This window comes from Anomaloglossus baeobatrachus, chromosome 4 (assembly GCF_048569485.1).
Source record: "Anomaloglossus baeobatrachus isolate aAnoBae1 chromosome 4, aAnoBae1.hap1, whole genome shotgun sequence".
NCBI classification, from domain to species: domain Eukaryota; kingdom Metazoa; phylum Chordata; class Amphibia; order Anura; family Aromobatidae; genus Anomaloglossus; species Anomaloglossus baeobatrachus.
Genome location: NC_134356.1, coordinates 534,196,685 through 534,214,738, shown reverse-complemented (window position 1 = coordinate 534,214,738; position 18,054 = coordinate 534,196,685). Strand labels below are relative to the sequence as shown.

The 18,054-nt window shown below is 46.3% G+C and overlaps 1 protein-coding gene across 4 annotated transcripts in view; it reads right to left on the bottom strand.

Annotated features, from left to right (window-relative positions):
* Positions 1–18,054, bottom strand: part of HAPLN3 (hyaluronan and proteoglycan link protein 3) — a 161,239-nt gene that overhangs the window by 52,957 nt on the left and 90,228 nt on the right. The window contains exon 1 of one of the 4 annotated variants that reach the window (XM_075342814.1): positions 7,326–7,456. The exons of 1 other annotated variant lie outside the window; for it this stretch is intronic. The gene's annotated coding sequence lies outside the window, so the exon portion shown is untranslated. Of the gene's footprint in view, positions 1–7,004; positions 7,155–7,175; positions 7,266–7,325; positions 7,457–18,054 lie in introns of those variants that run through there. 2 more of the 4 variants (XM_075342816.1, XM_075342813.1) reach the window with 2 other exon arrangements.

The window sequence follows — 18,054 nt, the reverse complement described above, 5'->3', positions numbered from 1 at the left end:
GCGTGTAAAGCCCCCTTAAGGATATGTTCACACAAGGTTTTTTTGGTAAGTTTTTTTCCTGACCAAAACCTGATCTTGTGGCAGGAAATCTCCTTTGAGTCATCTCCGTTTTTGGGGCGTTTTTCATCCGTTTTTCAGTGGCGTTTTTGCTGCAGATATGCTGCGGATTTGCTGCTTTTTTTTCTACAAAATGGGTTGTATCAATGAAAAAACACAGCAAATCTGCAGCAAAGAATTGACGTGTTCATTCTTTAAAGACCTGACCAAAATCGCAGGTATTTGACAAAACAGTCAGGAAAAAACCTGATGTGTTTGTGTGTGTGTGCATGAGATTTCAGAAATCTCATAGACTTTACCGGTACTGTAAAAAGTATCTTTTTATTAGCATGGATTTGCATAAAACCAAGGCAAATCTGCAGCTATAAAATACTGCAAAAACTTACCAAAAAAGCCTTAGATTTAAGACTCTTCCCGAGACTCCCAGTAGGTAAGGTGCTATGTGCGCACGTTGAGTATTTGGTTGCAGAAATTTCTGCACCATTTCTGCACCTCTGGGCAGGAAAAACGTTCCTGCGTATTTTTGCAGACTTTTTTCAAAGATTTTTCTTGCATTTTTGGGTGGAAAAATTTGGCAAAAATGCTGAAAGAACTGATATGCTGCAGATTTATTTCTGCATCAAATCTGTAAGGGAAAAAAAGCAACGTGCACAAAACTTCAGGTTTCTTTCTTTGCTGGCATAAGGATTTGCATGCAGTTTTGTGACAAAACTGGACTTAAAAATGCATCACAAAACATCATGTGCACATAAGCATCAAATACAACAGCCATAAGGATGAGCTTCAGACGATCTGTAGACTCTGCAGTGTCAGTCTTCCTGCCGACACGCAAGTGTCATCCACATAAGAACGCAGCTGCCCTTGTCCTCGATCAGGGTTCGGGGAGCTGCAGATTTTCACTGTGTTCTCCCCGCGGAGAACACTCGTGTCTCCGCAAGCATAAATTGACATGTTGTGGTTCGGAAAGCAGCACTGCAGGTCAGTTTACGCCGTGCAGAAAAGAAGCACAATGGGCACCGGATTTCTATAAATCTCATCCTCTGTGCTTCTACTGTACAACGCAGCGTTTTGGACGCAGTGGAAATACGCTAATCCTGATCATGGGAACCAGGCCTAACGCTTCTACCAATCTGTTGAATCTTAGTGCTAAACTGATAACGGCCAGAAAATGCCCTTATATTATGTTTCCCTGACTGTCATTATGGGGACTCAAATAAAGAAACCGTCCATGTTTTTATTTTTATGTGACTAAAACTTAGCAGAGCAACTACCCGCCTGTAGTACCCGGCACTGGCTCAGAGTGGTCACTGACTGTTCCTGCCAGTGATTCAGCTGTTTCAGGTAAGCAGACTAGCTCATCTTCCTCCGCTGTGCTCTGTCAATGGGGCAAGACTGCTGGCATCATCCTGATTGACAACCGGCTTCCCACAATTAGGCATCAAGGATACGGCCATCAATCAGCATGCCATCGGCAGTAACGCCCCGTCAAAAGAGCAGAGCAGAAAAGAAGTTGCCGCTCCATCAATGTGACTTCAGCAGAAGCTACTGAATTGCGGGCAGGAGCAGTCTGTAAAGGTTCTTTGCCATTAGAGATCAGGGCCAGGACCATTCTATGCCAGAACCATTCTATGCCAGGAGAGATGAGGGCCAGGACCATTCTATGCCCGTAGAGATCAGGGCCAGGACCATTCTATGCCAGTAGAGATCAGGACCAGGACCATTCTATGCCAGTAGAGATCAGGGCCAGGACCATTCTATGCCAGTAGAGATCAGGGCCAGGACCATTCTATGCCAGTAGAGATCAGGGCCAGGACCATTCTATGCCAGTAGAGATCAGGGCCAGGACCATTCTATGCCAGTAGAGATCAGGGCCAGGACCATTCTATGCCAGTAGAGATCAGGACCAGGACCATTCTATGCCAGTAGAGATCAGGGCCAGGACCATTCTATGCCAGTAGAGATGAGGGCCAGGACCATTCTATGCCAGTAGAGATCAGGACCAGGACCATTCTATGCCAGTAGAGATCAGGGCCAGGACCATTCTATGCCAGTAGAGATCAGGGCCAGGACCATTCTATGCCAGTAGAGATCAGGGCCAGGACCATTCTATGCCAGTAGAGATCAGGGCCAGGACCATTCTATGCCAGTAGAGATCAGGGCCAGGACCATTCTATGCCAGTAGAGATCAGGGCCAGGACCATTCTATGCCAGTAGAGATCAGGGCCAGGACCATTCTATGCCAGTAGAGATCAGGGCCAGGACCATTCTATGCCAGTAGAGAACAGGGCCAGGACCATTCTATGCCAGTAGAGATCAGGGCCAGGACCATTCTATGCCAGTAGAGATGAGGGCCAGGACCATTCTATGCCAGTAGAGATCAGGACCAGGACCATTCTATGCCAGTAGAGATCAGGGCCAGGACCATTCTATGCCAGTAGAGATCAGGGCCAGGACCATTCTATGCCAGTAGAGATCAGGGCCAGGACCATTCTATGCCAGTAGAGATCAGGGCCAGGACCATTCTATGCCAGTAGAGATCAGGGCCAGGACCATTCTATGCCAGTAGAGATCAGGGCCAGGACCATTCTATGCCAGTAGAGATCAGGGCCAGGACCATTCTATGCCAGTAGAGATCAGGGCCAGGACCATTCTATGCCAGTAGAGATCAGGGCCAGGACCATTCTATGCCAGTAGAGATCAGGGCCAGGACCATTCTATGCCAGTAGAGATCAGGGCCAGGACCATTCTATGCCAGTAGAGATCAGGGCCAGGACCATTCTATGCCAGTAGAGATCAGGGCCAGGACCATTCTATGCCAGTAGAGATCAGGGCCAGGACCATTCTATGCCAGTAGAGATCAGGGCCAGGACCATTCTATGCCAGTAGAGAACAGGGCCAGGACCATTCTATGCCAGTAGAGAACAGGGCCAGGACCATTCTATGCCAGTAGAGATCAGGGCCAGGACCATTCTATGCCAGTAGAGATCAGGGCCAGGACCATTCTATGCCATTAAGAGGTGAGGGCCAAGACCATTCTATGCCACTAGAGATGAGGGCCAGGACTATTCTATGCCAGTAGAGATCAAGGCCAGGACTATTCTATGCCACTAGAGATGAGGGGCAGGACCATTCTATGCCACTAGAGATGAGGGCCAGGACCATTCTATGCCAGTAGAAATCAGGGCCAGGACTATTCTATGCCAGCAGAGATCAGGGCCAGGACCATTCTATGCCAGTAGAGATCAGGGCCAGGACCATTCTATGCCAGTAGAGATCAGGGCCAGGACCATTCTATGCCAGTAGAGATCAGGGCCAGGACCATTCTATGCCAGTAGAGATCAGGGCCAGGACCATTCTATGCCAGTAGAGATCAGGGCCAGGACCATTCTATGCCAGTAGAGAACAGGGCCAGGACCATTCTATGCCAGTAGAGAACAGGGCCAGGACCATTCTATGCCAGTAGAGATCAGGGCCAGGACCATTCTATGCCATTAAGAGGTGAGGGCCAAGACCATTCTATGCCACTAGAGATGAGGGCCAGGACTATTCTATGCCAGTAGAGATCAAGGCCAGGACTATTCTATGCCACTAGAGATGAGGGGCAGGACCATTCTATGCCACTAGAGATGAGGGCCAGGACTATTCTATGCCAGTAGAGATCACGGCCAGGACTATTCTATGCCACTAGAGATAAGGTGCAGGACCATTCTATGCCACTAGAGATGAGGGCCAGGACTATTCTATGCCAGTAGAGATCAGGGCCAGGACTATTCTATGCCAGTAGAGATCAGGGCCAGGACCATTCTATGCCAGTAGAAATCAGGGCCAGGACTATTCTATGCCACTAGAGATAAGGTGCAGGACCATTCTATGCCACTAGAGATGAGGGCCAGGACTATTCTATGCCAGTAGAGATCAGGGCCAGGACCATTCTATGCCAGTAGAGATCAGGGCCAGGACCATTCTATGCCAGTAGAGATCAGGGCCAGGACCATTCTATGCCAGTAGAGATCAGGGCCAGGACCATTCTATGCCACTAGAGATGAGGGCCAGGACCATTCTATGCCAGTAGAGATCAGGGCCAGGACTATTCTATGCCAGCAGAGATCAGGGCCAGGACCATTCTGTGCCAGTAGAGATCGGGGCCAGGATCATTCTATGCCCGTAGAGATCAGGGCCAGGACCATTCTATGCCAGCAGAGATCAGGGCCAGGACCATTCTGTGCCAGTAGAGATGAGGGCCAGGACCATTCTATGCCAGCAGAGATCAGGGCCAGGACCATTCTATGCCAGTAGAGATCAGGGCCAGGACCATTCTGTGCCAGTAGAGATCAGTGCTGGGCACAACAGGCAAGTATGGTAGTTAGTTGATTTAGTGCTTAGGCACATTGTGAAAAAAAAGTCCCAGATAATCCCTTTAAGGACTATGGATGCATGGTTAGAATATTCAATGATAGAGCGAATGTATGTATGAATGCATAGTTTATTATTGTCCTGATACAATTTTCTAAAAGTATATTATACACATCTTCTCAAATATACTGCTCATTAGGTAAATACAACCATAGAGGTCTATGAAGCTTAGAAGCATATCTGCACTTCAATGTGTGTCCCTACTCCATGGTTATACACAAAGGGGTTGTCAATCTTTGGGGACTTTATTTTACTAAAACGCATATATTTTGGACAAAAAAAAACATTTTTGTAATTGAGCTTCATTAAAATATTTGCACAGTTGGCCTTCCATAGCCTCTGTGTATTGATGTTTTTTGCTGGCTGCAGAATGAGTTACCTGAGAATACATCAGTGAGCTCGGTCTGGCACAGAGGCTGGAACTCTTTTATCTGTCTTTTTCTGAGCTCCTCTCAGCTGATTTATAACCAAAGACTGCATCAAAGTTGAATGTGCATGGAAACAAAAAAATATAATCTAATATAATTTAATATAAACTGTAAAATTGTTATAAATAAAGCACACTTGCAAAAATTATTATTTTTTTTAGCTCCAGCTGATGCAGTTGAGTAAAAAACGTGTGTGAGTGCCCAAGGGTGCCTAACCCTTGTCGTATACTTTTTCACCCACACTGTATATAGTCCCCGTCTTCCCGCAGCTTCAGACTATCAGCAGTCAAGGATCAAATTTTATTAGCATATATTTTAGTAAGTTGGGTGTCAAATAGTGCCTGTTAAGGGAATCAGTGACACATCTAGAAGACTATTACAAAAGTTCATTTAATGAGTTACTATAGTTGGATCTTAAGAGGCAAAGAACAAACAGATCATTACTAAGAGCTGAAAAATGTCAAGTGTGATATACCGGGCACTGTATGCCATTCCTTCTACGAATAGTGATAGTGAGATACGTTGGACAGCGTTGTGATGATTTCTAATAATACAATCCATAGCACACAAATCAACCAAGGTGATCTGCCTATAAACTGGATCAGAATTGGTCTGCTATAGACACAGATTCTTAGAAAGTGGGAAGAAGGCTGAGCACTAATCTCCTGTACACATGAATCCCAGGAATCCACAGCTCCAGGGTCACGCCAGCAGAGGGGGACACATTCTCAGCGCTCCCATCTCTTGGGTAACCAAACTGACATCTGTTTGGAATAGTAGGTGAAATTTACTCAGGAAACAATTCACAATGAGAAAGTGGAAAGAGGGAAATCAGATGGAAAAGTAGCAGAAAGAGCCCTCAGTATAAAGACATCAATGACAGCGTCTCCATTCCTCAGATACTCCTCTTCTCTGTGTAAAGCAATGCACAGAACAATACTTCTTTTGTTCAATGCTCTCTTAACTTTCAGACAAAATCATCTCTCAGAAAATGTCCCTAATGTATCTGTGTGACAGGCACAAGCAGCATGCAGCCCCAGCATTATCCTAGGTGGCATAGAACTGGATACAGCAGAGAATACAAATATTACAGAAGGATAATGTAAATATTATATAGAATAAGAGAAACACTGGCAACACGATAAAGTAGTCACTTCCATTGGCAGCAGATTGTACAGGACTGTACATATATTGTGTGCATTTATATATATATATATATATATATATATATATATATATATATATATATATATATATATATATATATACATATATATATGTATATATATATATATATATAAAATGAATAAATGTGTGTGTGTGTGTCTATATATATATATATATATATATATATATATATATATATATACACATATATATAAATAAACGTGTGTTTGTGTGTATGTGTGTGTGTGTATATATATATATATATATATAAATAAATGTGTGTTTGTGTGTATGTGTGTGTGTGTATATATATATATATATATAAATAAATGTGTGTTTGTGTGTATATATATATATATATATATATATATAAATAAATGTGTGTTTGTGTGTGTGTATATATATATACATACACACAAACACACATTTATTTTTTTTATATATATATATATACACACAAACACACATTTATTTTTATATATATATATATATATATATATATATACAAACACACACACACACATACACACAAACACACATTTATTTTTATATATATATATATATATAAAAATAAATGTGTGTTTGTGTGTATATATATATATATATATATATATGTATGTGTGTGTGTGTGTATAGATAGATAGATAGATAAATAGATAGATAGATAGATATAACCATATACACAATATACTGCTCAAAAAGATAGAGGGAGCACTTAAACAAGGATTTTGTCGTTTTGGTGTTCCCTTTATTTTTTTGAGCAGTGTATATATATATATTCACTGTACATACATTAATATTGATGCATTGATGGGAGCAGCGTTTCCTTGATAATATACTGAGATCTACAAGATTCAGAAGCCTATACAGTCAATGAGCCCATTTCATGCACACAGAGGAAGGCTGGGGGTCTGAGCAGGCAGTAAATCATATACTCACAGTTCTGGTCACTCGGGGTCTATGTGGGCACCCTCCTCGGTGACTGTCTCTGCAGCTCTGTAGTACAATGTTTGGGTTCCCTTCTTAATGAGTGGTAAAGTGGAAGCACAGGACGTGAGCACAAGCCAAGCCCCCAGTCAATTGCTAGATACAGCCCCTCACAGAACATACCTCCTTCCAGGGCTGTGAATGGATAGGTGGGGATTGGGTGTGTGCCAGTGACCGCAGCCATCCATGTGCCATCACCCTCTACAGTGTAACCCTACACTGCCTCACCCACTGCAGCGGACCCCTCCAACACAGGGTTAATGTGCATCATACCTAGGAGAGCTGTGGCTACACGTGTGGGTGAGGTGCTGCAGATGGCACGTTACATGGGCACCTGCTGGGTCTCTGGGCACTGTATAGGAAGCTGTAAGGCAATCCAGACTCCTTCCAGGCAGGGTTTGGTATGTGCAGCTCCTTCTCCCAATGCTGGGTGTAATGTGAGGTCTCTAGTTATGTCTTAGGGGAACATAAGGGCTGGACCAAAGTTATAAGGAGTAAGTATTGTCATATTGTCCAATAGCAGGAGACATATTGGAAATCTTTACTCACAGCACATAAATGGACTCTAACAACAAAGCTTGGATAAAGCACAATTGTAAAAATCATTTGTGTTCAATATTAGAAGTGTTGGATCTTTCATTTTTAAAAGGAAGCCATTACTTTGGAAATTCTCCCCAAATTTCAAGCCGCGTGTAACAGAGCTGAAGATGCTGAGACGATTAATGTGTATCTCTGTGGGATTCATTGTAGATGGAATTATATTACTTAAATAGAATCTATCACCAGGAATTGGCTGCCCCATCTGAGAGCAGCGTGATGTAGGAGAGGCCATGATCCCAGCGGTGTCATTTACTGAGCTGCATGCTGCAATTTTGATCAAATCATAGTTTTATCTGCTGCAGATTTACCAGTTCTCAGAATGCTGAGCCTCTTATAACCCCACCCGTGCCACACCACTGATCGGCCGAATAGATGAGCGAACCCAAGATTTGGTGTTTGTACCAAACACAGACTTTACAAAAAAAAAGAGAGTTCGGGTTCGAAGCTTGGGTGCTGTACATATGCTGACCGCTCGTGCGAGCATCGCTGTGCTTGCGTACACTCAGTCCACAGCCCAGTGCAAGCCACTTTCAATGTTTGAACAGCTCGCACTGGGGGTAACAGCAGCGTGATATCGGATGTAGTGTGCACAAAAAAAAATGGAGAAACACCATCCACCCTGCCCCGGAAGTGATCTGTTTATGGCTGGTTGCGTGTGGGCAGAGACCCAAACTACCCAATTAGTGACTTCCATTGGAGTTAGTGTCAAGTCCAGGTCCTAAACCAAACTTTATCCAGATGAACCCGCTGAACCAAACTTCTATGGGTTCGCTCATCTCTAATTGGCAGCTTTCTGAGAACACTGTGCATAGGCAGAAAGCTGTCAATTAGTGGTAGGGCAGGGTTATACAGAGCACATGAAAATAGAGGACAACATGGCATCAAGTTTACTAGTCCTCTAGTGATAATACCCAGCTGATAAAACAGTGATTTTAACAAAACTACACTAAGCAGCCCTAGAAGTGAGACATCACTGGAATCATGGTCTCTTTCCCTACATTAATGCTTTTAAGATTAGGTGGCAAACATTTTGTAACAGATTCCTTTTAAAAATTCAGTTCGGGACTCCAGTGTGTAGGCGGCAGAGCAGTTTAAACTGAGGTCTTCACAAGAAAATTACTGAGATGGGTTGTCCACTACTTGGTGCTGTTCATATGCTAATAAAGTTTGTTGAAGGCTGGAGCTCAGTCCTATAATGACCAGAGTAAAGCTTCCCAGACGTCTAGAGGGAAATTGCTCAGTTGGTTCACTACGTTCACACACCAGTTGAGGTTAACTCGCTACCTTGACAGTTAAGGGGCCTTTGGCTTTGAATGTCTGGGGCCTCTCTGATTGAGGATCGGTTTCTAGTTACAAAGATATTCAAACTCTTTGCCTTCGGGCATACTTGAGGTTCATGGTATCTTTCCTCCTGTCTTCTTTTCTCCATTATCACATACTACCCATTGTATGTGACAGTCACTCAGTGGCGTACCGCCAATGGCGGCAGACCACATGACCACTATGTGGCCCGTGAGTTAGGGTGACCCGGTTCCAGCGACCCTTCCCACCCATGGCTCCCCCTTGCCTAGTGTTGCACTTTCAATTATATCTGCATCACAGGAGGCTGATACAGTTGAAAGCAATGATTAAAGAGGGAGCAGAGCGCTCCCTCTGTCATCATTCTCCTGCTGTGTCTGTGCTGTGTCATCTCAGCACAGCGGAGCACAATGACATCTGTACCGCCCCGCTCTCGGCAGCCAAGCTGCTCGGATCCGGTCCTTAAGTGGGTGGCTCGAGGGTCTCCGGACCCGGGGGTCTTGCGGTCACTTCAAGTGAAAAGGGGGGATGATGGGATGGTGGATGTAGGATGTATATGTACGGGCTGGGCCGTACGGAGTTCGTGACGCCAGCCACGGTATGTGGTAATATTGGATAACATCGCTGCAGTTACGGGGCACCCGGGGGAGATGTTGTACAGTAAATTGTTAACCCCTCCGTGGGCATGGATGGTGGCCCCGAGACCCGTTGGGGTTTGGCGGTGCAGGGAGATGGGCGACTGCAGGGTGCTGGTTTACTCACTATTAGAAAATACACGAGTCTCTGGTAAACCAAGGTGATGGTGGTCGGTGCCCGGCTCAAAGATGAAACCCCATCCTCGTCGGGGGTCAAAGTGCCGGACTTGGCCTTCATGTGTCGGGCCCCTCAGCCAATAGGTGGCGTTCCTGAGATTGTCCTTTTCCTGCATGGTTCTGGATAGGACTTCCGTCTTTCTTTTTTCACGGGCCACTATTTCTCGGCCCAGCTGGCGCTGCTGCCGCTCCCAATACGGCGCTGCGGCCTGCTCCATAGTGACCTGCGCGGGGGCCGAGCCCAGCTGGAGCAACTCCGTGCCGGCTACGACCGGCACCTTCGGCAGTGGAGGGCCCCGCTGTGACATGGCTTGTATGGCTACCCCGCAGGCACATTTCCGCTGCACCTCAGCCGAGGTCGGTAGTCTGGGAGCGGCCAGCGTTCTTTTTCGCGCCGGCATCCGGTCGGGGACCACCTCTGCCTTTGCCGGGTGGACTGCCGGGGCCATTGACGTCTCCGGCGCAGCCTCCTCGGGGGCCGGTGTCGGGGCGGTGACGGGCTGACTGTTGGCGGCTTCTTCAGGCTGGTCCTCGCGGGCTGGTGGCACGGACTCCAATGCCGGTGTCGGTGGCAGCGAACCGAGCGGGGTGTCAGCAGCAACTGGTACGGGCAGCGAGGGAGGCAGTATGGAGGGCAGGGGCAGACCGGGTCCCTCAGCCTGATCGGCCGGTCCCTCGGGGACATAGGGGTGTGGGTCGCTTACCCGCTCCTCTAAGGTTGCCTCCACTTCGCGTGCCCGCACGGCCGCAGCCATCTCCTCCATCTCGGCCATCCACCGCTCCAGTATAAAGCACGCCTGCGCCTGGATCCGGCGACACATCCGTGCGGTCTGGGCTTCTACCCATGCCGCGGTCCCGGGCACGAGCTCCTGTACTCCGGGCTTGTTGGATGGGTTGGCCATGTTGCTCTCACAGGGTCCAGGAACCAGAAGGGTGGCAGGGTCCTGGAGTCCCTGCCCTTTATCTGCTCGGTCAGAATTTTCGGCCGTGTTCCCAGGGGGCGGGGCTTCAGCTTCGCGCCCTTTCTCGGGGAAGGAGACCCTGGGTGGGAATTTTTGTGCCAACAAGATGGCGACAAGATGGCGGATTCTGAAAATTTTGCAACGGATCACCTCTGGCTTTAATACAAGGCGCACTTCCACAAGGTAAGTGGATGGGTAAGTATCCTGTTTGTGACGCCAGAAGTTGAGGAGTGCCACCCCACTCTCAGTAGCCGAGCTGCTCGGATCCGGTCCTTCAGTGGGTGGCTCGAGGGTCTCCGGACCCGGGGGTCTTGCGGTCAGGGGGGAAAGGGGGGATGATGGGATGGTGGATGTAGGACATATATGTACGGGTTGGGCTGTACGGAGTTCGTGACGCCACCCACGGTATGTGGTGATATTGGACACCACCGCTGCAGTTACGGGGCACCCGGGGGAGATGTTGTGCAGCATGTTGTTACCCCTCCGTGGGCAGGGATGGTGGCCCCGGGACCCGTTGGGGTTTGGCGGTGCAGGGAGATGGGCGACCGCAGGGTGCTGGTGTACTCACTATTAGAAAACACACGAGTCTCTGGTAAACCAAGGTGATGGTGGTCGGTGCCCGCAGCCGGCTGCGTTCTGGTTCCCCCACCCGGCTGGTGGTCTCTGTCTTTCTCCTGCACCTGTTTTAGAATGGTGGACTGCCTGTGCTTGCAACTTCAGGAGCCCGCTCTCGGCTGGTTGTGGCCTAAGGAGCCCTTGCACGCAGACGCTGGCCCGTGGGATTTCTGAGCATTGGCAGTGGCCTCTTATCCCCCTCGGTGGGCTGTTGCCTTCTATTAGGGACTTTGGGTGGGACAGGACCTCTAGTCCTGGCCGCAATCAGTTAATTAACTAGTTCCAGTAGCTTCTAGACCTAGCTTCAGGGTCTGAGTACCCCCCTGTGTGCTCCGGTTTCCGAGTCGGTTCCCCGGGTCGGTACTGGCGGGCCACTACCCTGTCCCAGTCCACCTCGGTTTCACCGAGCCGTCTTCCCAGCTCCTGCAGACGGAGACCGCCGTCTGCCTCCTAGCCAAAGGCACCAGGGCTCCTACCCTGGTACCTGTCAGTTTTCCTCAGGCCCAGACACAGGCCTGACCTCCACTCTCCTTGAACTCTGAAACTCAACTGTTTTAACTTAACTGTCATTTTCCCCGCCCCGGGCTGTCTAAAACTCCTAGGTGTGCGTCATCCAACCTCCTGGTTCCGCCCCCTGGTGTGTCTATCAAGCCCTTAGGGGGTGACTAGGGTTTTGAGGTTGGCTGTGTGTTACCTGTGAGGGAAAGGTGTAATGCGGGCCCTACTTGTGACTACCTGGCCCGGCCAGGGCACCACACATCCCTACTGGATGCCTCTTTGCTGAGATGTGCAGAGTGCAGGACACTTGTGAGGAGACCGGAGCAGTGAGGTAGCCGAAAAGAGGTGAGTATTTATTTATGTATTTAATCAATGAGTACATAGTGGCCAGACGACTATGAGAGTGCATTAAATTATATGGGGGCTGAATAATACTATATAGTGGAATATTGGGGCTGCATAATCCTATATGGAGGAATATGAGCCCCGTAACTGCAGCGGTGGTGTCCAACATCACCACATACCGTGGGTAGCGTCACAAACTCCGTACGGCCCAGCCCGTACAGAAAATGTCCTACATCCACTATCCCATCACCCCCGCTTTTCACTTGAAGTGATCGGGAGACCCCCCGGGTCCGAAGACCCTCAAGCCACCCACGGAAGGACCGGATCCGAGCAGCTCGGCTGCCGAGAATGGGGCGGTACATGTGTGCTGCATAATACTTAATGGGGGCTGCATAATACTATATGGAGTAATATGGGGGCTGCATAATACTACACGGGGAATATGGAGTCTGCATAATACAATATGGGGGCTGCATAATGTTATATGGGGAATATGGGGCTGCATATTACAATATGGGGGCTGCATAATACTATATGGGGGATGCATAATACTATATTGAGAAATATGAGGGCTGCATAATACTTTATGGGGGCTGCATAATACTATATGGAGGACTATGGGGGTTGTATAATACTATATGGGGGCTGCATATTTTTTTATGTGGGAATATGGGGGCTGCATAATACAATATGGGTGCTGCATAATTTTATATGGGGCTGCATAATACTATATAGGGGAATATGGGAGCTGCTTATTTCAATATGGGGGCCGCATAATACTAATAATAATCTTTATTTCTATAGCATCAACATGTTCAACAGCGCTTTACAATTTTAGGGGTTCATATACAAAGAAAAATTCATAAGACTATATATGTAACACTATATAGAGGAATATAGGGGCTGCATAATACAATACGGGGGCTGTATAATACTATATGGAGGAATAAGAGGGCTGCATAATGCTATATGGGGACTGCATAATACTGGTGTTATTTGTCATATTAACATTTTGCTGCTGCCTCACTTTCAGCATTTAACCGCTAGTGAGCCATGTGTCACCTTTCAAGGCACTTCACATTTCTTTGATTTATTAATGTTACTCAGCAAGCAGAGATACAAGTATATACTCTTACCTTGAGTCTGCTGTCTCTAATTCTACAGTACTTCCTTCTCTCCCCTTGTAACAAATTGATATGACAAATTGTTATAGGTCATAACATAATAAATGCACTTAATGATTGTTTGCAATGGTGTTTCTGTGATGACATTTCCATGAATTGTGAATATGTAAATATGTATATATTTTGATGCATTCACTTGCACATATTGTCTTGCACAGGTACAACGCATCTGATGTTTTTTTCTTCCCCTCGTTTTCCCTTCCTCCCCTTTTTTTAGTGACACTATGAATAAGACCTTGGGCTTAGGTCAAAATATCTGTGTCGTATTTTTCTTTGCATACACCATGTGCAGAATTATTAGACAAGTTGTATTTTAGAGAATTTTTTATTATTGATCAACAACTACAGTGTGAACTCAATCAACCCAAAAGACTCAAAGCTTAATATTTTTGGAAGTTGGAGTGTTTTGGTTTTTTTTTAGATTTGGCTATCTTAGGAGGATATCTGTTTTTGCAGGTAACTATTACTGTGCAGAATTATTATGCAACTTAATAAAAAACAAATATATTCCCATCTCACTTGTTTATTTTCCCCAGGTAAACCAATATAACTGCACAAAATTTAGAAATAAACATTTCTGACATAAAAAACAAAACCCAAAAAAAATTAGTGACCAATATAGCCACCTTTCTTTATGATGACACTCAGCAGTCTACCATCCATAGATTCTGTCAGTTGCTTGATCTGTTTACGATCAACATTGCGTGCAGCAGCCACCACAGCCTCCCAGACACTGCTCCGAGAGGTGTACTGTTTTCCCTCCCTGTAGATCTCACATTTTATGAGGGACCACAGGTTTTCTATGGGGTTCAGTTCATGTGAACAAGGGGGCCATGCCATTATTTTTTCATCTTTTAGACCTTTACTGGCGAGCCTTGCTGTGGAGTAGTTGGATGCATGTGATGGAGCATTGTCCTGCATGAAAATCATGTTTTTCTTGAACAATACCGACTTCTTCCTGTACCACTGCTTGAAGAAGTTATCTTCCAGAAACTGGCAGTAGGTCTGGGAGTTGAGCTTCACTCCATCCTCAACCTGAAAAGGTCCCACAAGTTCATCTTTGATGATCCCAGCCCATACCAGTACCCCACCTCCACATTGCTGGCGTCTGAGTTGGAGTGGAGCTCTCTGCCCTTTACTGATCCAGCCTCTGGCCCATCAAGAGTCACTCTCATTTCTTCAGTCTATAAAACCTTTGAAAAATCAGTCTTAAGATATTTCTTGGCCCAGTCTTGACGTTTTATCTTATGTTTCTTGTTCAAAGGTGGTCGATTTACAGCCTTCCTTACCCTGGCCATGTCCCTGAGTATGGCACACCTTGTGCTTTTTGATACTCCAGTAACGTTGCAGCTCTGAAATATGGCCAAACTAGTGGCAAATGGCATCTTGGCAGCTTCACGCTTGATTTTCCTCAATTCATGGGCAGTTATTTTGCGCCTTTTTTGCCCAACATGCTTCTTGCGACCCTGTTGGCAATTTGCAATGAAACGCTTGATTGTTCGATGATCACACTTCAAGAGTTTGGCAATTTTTGAAGACTGCTGCATCCCTCTGCAAGACATCTCACAATTTTGGATTTTCAGAGCCCATCAAATCTCTCTTCTGACCCATTTTGCCAAAGGAAAGGAAGTTGCATAAGAATTAAGCACGGCTTACAGTATATAGAGTTTTAATGTCATTACACCACACCTCTCCTCATTACAGAGATGCAGATCACCTGATTTACTTAATTGGTAGTTGGCTCTCAAGCCTATACAGCTTGGAGTAGGACAACATGTATAAAAATTATGATGTGATCAAAATACTCATTTGCCTAATAATTCTGCACGCAGTGTACATTACACCATCAACATTACATATCACAGGAACACATCACAATATATCTCATTACATTACAATTCACATAACACAATATTTACAAAAGACATTGTAACACGCCAGGGTCGAGGGGTTTTCACGTCACGTCGCCGGGCCGGGGGTGCAGATCCTCTGCATCGTCTCGGGCTGGCTTAGCCCAGTTTCGTGACCCTCAGACGTACAGAAGGGAGGAAAAGCAGTGGACGGGATGAAGGATGGAGGATGGGGGTAGTAGTGACGGTTAGGAAAGTCTTTTTAGATCATAACGCCACCAGTGGTCCGCGGTCAAGGATGGGCCGCCGCTGCGGGTGCTGCTCTCCGGGGCTCATGGTAAAGGTCGCAGCCGGGATGGTGTTGCTCCCCACAGGCGGAGTGAGGTTACCCCGGGGAGTATGATGGAGGACAGATGGGGGTGTTGTTAGTACCTGTTGGTGCCGCAGCGATGGCAACAGCGACAGTAAAGGAGAGGCAGAGACGGGGCTGCGGTTCCAGGTCTTTTACTCACAGGTAGTTCAGGCGCTGCCCCAGAGTACCAGTCTCCGCCACGATGGGCTCCAGGTCAGATGCGGTGTGTGTCAGCCTATGGGCCCTTCCTCCTTTGATGCACTAAGTATCAGATCCCCATGGCGTGAAGCACTTGGGGATCCTGGTGTCAGGAAAGTGTCCCGTTCTGTATGCTGATAGCGCGGTTCCGCTGTGGGGCCGCTTGAAGACCTCAGCCCCGGATCCTATATGCTATTTGGCTCCAGACTCGGTGGGACAGGTCCGGTGACTTTTCTAGCCATTCCCGCGACCCTTGCAGAGTTGGTAGACCACGTGAAGTATGCCTGCCCTAGGGTTCTGTACCCCGACAGCGCCAGTCCTGTGGAAGTAGCCGCCTGCTTCACCCCAGCAACTCCTCTGTGTCTGTTTGTAGCTGTTCTCCTCTTGTGGTAGTTGTGTTGTGTGTGTGTGTAGTGACCCCCTACTGTGACCCGACCCTGGCCCAGTCCCTATTGGGGAGGGCAACCCACTGTAACTGCGTGTGTTGGTGGAACCGCTACCGACCTTCCTTGGACCCGGGATAAGTACTATACCCTAATGGAGGTGCAGTACCCTGTGGCACCTGAAGCCTCTGGGGCACCACAACATCATTATACACACTATACAACATGACAATACATTGACACAATTGGTGCCTTCAGGGGTTGGAACATGATAACCATTGTCCACCGCTCTTATACAAGTTAAAATACATCAGGTTATAAGACACAGGTACCATTCATGTGCAGATTGGTTATTGCAATCATCCCAGATCAACATCAGTAATAATCCATGCAGAACTTGAAGACGTTTCCAAATCCAAACGCTGTACAATCATCCAGCAGAAACTAAAACATTGTGTTTTCCAATATTACAATAAAATTGAGATGTTTGGTCTTTCGTCTATCCTCTCTTGCTTTTTGGACACACGCATGTATACAGTATATTTCTTGTTTAGTTATTTGGCTTTATATTTTTCCATGTTTTTCCTATATTTTCAATACAGCTATTGTATTCCTTCACTTTAGTTTCATTGCTCCTGTGTCTGACTCTTTCTGTCTCCACAAACCCTTCAGCTTTTTGACACTCTGACAATACTTGGCATAGTGTGGAATTGTGGTACAGGAAGGTCCAAGGATGATAATGCTAATTTCAAGAGTGAAATGAGATACTATCCAGTGTCAGTGTTCTTTGTTATCCTGCTGCTTGGCAAGTGAGTGGCAATGGCTGGATCAGTCAGCAAAAAAAAAGTTGGATAAAAACCGAAATGGGATTATTGGTACCTACTGTAATATCTGGGAATGTTTTATCAAAGCATTAGGATATACAACACATTATATTTTAGTTTAGTATATAACTATTGTAAGAAATACAACTTGTTGATTTGTCTCTTACTTGAAGTTATTCTGTTTGGCTGCTTTTCAAAGATACAGGAAAGTTTAGTGAAAACTAAAATGGTCCCCATAGCTCTCAAGGTTGTTGTCATGTAGTTTCCTACATCCTGAAATGCAGATATATAGTACAAAGGGCTGAATTATTGATCTAAAGTATGCAATATAAGTGGAATTAATTTCTTCACATGTACAGTAATGTCTGTTTCTGAAATATGTATTTATGCTGATTCAAAGACAACTTGGGTCATATATTAATTTTGTATATCTGTATATGCAATATACATTTGTGCCGCCCCTGTGGCTTCAGTCACCACAGGGTACTGCACCTCACCAGAGGTTCAGTATTCATCTCGGGTAAGGAGGAGGTCATTGCCAGTAAAACCACCACAATCCACCAAAACACACAGTTAGTTGCCCATTCACCGGGATTGGGCTAGGGTAGAAACTTGGAGGGAGGCCATCACTAATGTAGTGGACCTTCTTATCACTAGTTCAGGAACCCGGGGTGAGGAGTTTATCACAGAGGAGCAAGGCGACACACTCGCACACAAGTAGTTAGTCAGCAACCAGGAAACAAGTGAAACGCAGGAGGACACGGTCGCTGAGAGGATAGCTGCGCCATAGCTCCCTCAGGACCGAGCGCCCACAGAAACGGGGTACAGAACCCTAGGTTGGTGGGCATTTCATAGCCCGCCAGCAGAATCTACCGGGTAGAGGATTTAAAGTCTTCTGACCCACACACAGTGCCTGGGGCACAGCAGCATATAGAGCCAGGGGTGATATGGTCAGGAGACCGCAAAAATATCTACACAAATCCCATTAAAAGGTTGATGATAATGCAAAAAGAGTAGTTGGAAAATTAGCTGGCTGCAATCCCCTGACTACAACAACACGACTAGAAGTAGCGGTGGAGT